Source organism: Sapajus apella, unplaced genomic scaffold (genome assembly GCF_009761245.1).
Source record: "Sapajus apella isolate SASKATOON/1434 unplaced genomic scaffold, GSC_monkey_1.0 scaffold40, whole genome shotgun sequence".
Classification (NCBI taxonomy): Eukaryota; Metazoa; Chordata; class Mammalia; order Primates; family Cebidae; genus Sapajus; species Sapajus apella.
In genome coordinates, this window is record NW_022436980.1 from 1,956,901 (window position 1) to 1,960,383 (window position 3,483).

The 3,483-nt window shown below is 34.7% G+C and overlaps 1 protein-coding gene across 1 annotated transcript in view; it reads right to left on the reverse strand.

The window, feature by feature from the left end:
* ARHGAP31 (Rho GTPase activating protein 31) overlaps positions 1 to 3,483 on the reverse strand; it is a 114,659-nt gene that overhangs the window by 68,046 nt on the left and 43,130 nt on the right. The window lies entirely within an intron of this gene.

Sequence of the window (3,483 nt, forward strand, 5' to 3'; positions counted from 1 at the left end):
TGTGACATTTTGGAGAGCTACCTCTGGAGGCCTTTGTGGATCTTCAGATTTGGGAATACAATTAGAACACTTCATTTATATGACAAAATGAGAAGGGAACAAGTCACTTTAAGAGAGCCATTGGCATCAGCTAAGCTCTTTTACTGGATAAATTATTAATTTCTAGACACTAGACTCTTCATATGTACCATAAATGTGTGGTCCAGCCAAATCAGAAACGACCACATAACCTGTATCTCATTGTGGTTTTAATATGCCTTTCCCTAGTGGCTAATAAGGATGAACATCTTTTCATATGCTTACCATTTGTATATCTTTTTTGATGCAATGTCTGTCTTTGTCTCTTGTATATTTTCTAATTGGGTTAGTTTTTTACTGCTGAGGTTTGAACGTTTTTTAATATATTCCATATACTAGTCCTTTGTTGGGTGTGCAGTCTGCACATATTTTCTTCCTCTCGCTATCTTATTGCTTCACTTCTTAACAAAGTCTTTTGCAGAGTGCGTTTATAACGTTGATGAGGTCCAATTTATCAATTTTTTCCCATTGTGGGTTATGCTTTTGGTGTCAAGTGTAAGAACTCTTTGCCTGGCCTCATATTCCAAGGATTTTTCTAATTTTTTTTTCTAAGAGTTTTATAGTTTTGCATTTTATATTTAAGTCTGTGATCTCTTTTGAGCTAACTTTTATATAAGGTATAAAGTCTACATTAAGGTTCATTTTCTTTTTTGATCTAGGAATGTCTGGTTGCTCCAGCACTATTTTTTGGAAATGCTCTTCTTCATCCATTGCATCGTTTCTGCAACTTTGTTAAAAGTTGGTTGGCTGTACTTGTGCGGGTTGGTCCAGGATTATGGAGGGTGGGTATTCTCCATTCCGTTACATTGATCTATGTGTCCATCTGCTAATAGGACACCACCTTTATACTATAGTTACATACGAGGCCTTAATACTGTGTAGAGTGATTCTTCCCACTTTATCTTTCTTTTTCAAGATTGTTCTAGCTATTTTAGGACCTTTCCATATACATTCTAGAATAAGCTTATTGATATCTACAAAAAAAAAACCTTGCTGGGATTTAGATAAGAATCGCATTAAACTTATGGTCAACTTAGGGGAAAATAGACATCTTTACAATGTTGTTTATAAGATCTCTTTGATTTGTTCCTTCTCCATTCCTGTAACTGCTATCCCCAAGGAGAATGTCATTAGCTAACGCCTGATATTCCATACCAACCTTATAACTTGCCTTTCACTGGGGTCTTCTGTTGTTCCCACCCCTGCTGTGTGTTGCTGCCAAAATGATGAAACTCAAGCTCTCCCCCACCAAAGTTGCTGTCTTATTTGAGAATCTCAAATTGCTTCCTACTCCAGACGCAGGCCCAGGTTTACCCTCTTATACAAATTCCCCAAATTTCCACTTCTTATTCAGTCTTGATATACCCAAGTAATTCATAACTCTGAACTGCTCTCTAAACATATAACTTAGTCAGGAATTCCTTCCACACTGCCAATCTGTTTCCATTTTCTTCTGTCAATTTAAGCTTACTCAATCCAAGAAATATTTCCTAAATAACTTGGTCATCTTGTACAAGTTCATACACAGTGGCAGGCCTAGCATATCTGACATCTGGATCAAGTGATTTTTAATGCTACTCTCCTCTACAGAATGGATTTATGCTCAGTAATAAGTGTATAATGCAATAACAGCAATCCCTGCTATTTTCTGATTTTTTTAGTTTTAAAATTAAAATTCTTTTCAAGCTTAACTTGAATAAAATTATGTTTTTAGCTTTGAATTCTGAGCTTCAATAAAAAATAGAATTCTACTTTAAAGATATTCAAATTCAGTAAAATATTTCACTTATGAACTAAAATTTGTACTTACAAAACAAAAATATCATGTTTTGAAGTTTGCATCCTATGTCACTGTTTTAAGTTTAAGACACAAAAACCTCAAGTGAAAAACAAAACAAAACAAAAAAACCTCAAGTGGTCATATAATGACTTAAGTTCTGATTCTCTCTGTATTTACTGTGCTATTTTTGTTTATTTCACATCTACTGAATGCAGGAATACACAGTACCGCAGGAGCTAGAAACACACACTGCACCTGAAACAAGGTCAAACTACTTAAATCAGTATGACCTAATTGTTAAATGAACACTTAACTGAGTCCATGTGTTACGTGAACATAGCTTGGGACTCAATTAAGAGTAACATCCTTGTAACACCCTTGTGTTACCTGGTCATGGATGTCACTATAAGTAGGAGTTATCCAAGTAAAATCCATATTGAAAAAATATTTATTAAAAAACAAGGAATGAAAATCTACTAATCCATGTTTATTAAAGGATAAATAATAAAAGTGTACTAGTATACCAAATATATTTGCATACAGATTATTAAAACTCATAGTCCCTCAAAATTTCAATACAGTGCCACAGTGTTACCCTATGATCCTGTAATTCCAGTCCTAGACATATACAGACCTTAAATGAATAAAAACATACATCTGCATACAAGTTTGTACCCAAATGTTCATAGCACCATTATTCACAACAGCCAAAAAGTGGAAACAACACAAATGCCCATCAACTGATGAATGGATAAACTGTGGTATGTCCATAGAATAGAATATTATCAGGCAATAAAAAGGACTTAAGTACCAACACATGCTTTAACATGGATGACCCTTGAAAACACTGTTAAGAAGCCAGAAACAAAAAGCCAGATATTGTATGAGTCCATTCATATGAAGTGTCCAGGATAGACAAATCTATAAAGATAGGAAGTAGATTTGTGGTTTCTTAGGGCTGGGGGAGTAGGTGGGGAGGTGGGGGAATGGGAACTGGCTATTAATAGGTATGAGGTTTCTTTTTAGGGTGATGAAAATATTCTAAGATTGATTGTGGTCATTGTTGTACAGTTCTGTGATTATACTAAAAACAACTTGTATACTTTAAATAGATGAGTTGTGTGGTATGTTAATTACATCTCAATAACATTTAGAAAAACAGCAGTAAATGCAGCAATTGTTTAGAACTTAGACCAACAAAAGATTTTGTGGGGAGGAATAGTTCATCATTGTCAATATTAGAATTACCAGTTCTTGGTGATTAAGACCCACTCTTAGTTCGCTTTATTGTCATTTTTAAGTTTTATGCTGATGACTCATCCCCTTATTTTGGGCATGCAGGTGTCCCTCTCCCACTGCTGCATCCTGGCACATCCCTGCTGACATGGTCAGTGTAGATCAACACTATGGCCCATCTAGCGACTGGCTGATGCAAATTGCTTATGTGGAGAGAAAAGTCTACTATGGGACTTATAAGAAAGTTTAAGAATTTAAAAAATAAGGTGATAACTATTTTAGGAAGTCAAGAGCCATTTCAAATGAAATAAAACCTTTTAAATAGTTAAATGAACCTCCTGCAGACTTCTTATTCAGAGCCAGTTTTTTTTTTTTTTTTTTTTTCGAGA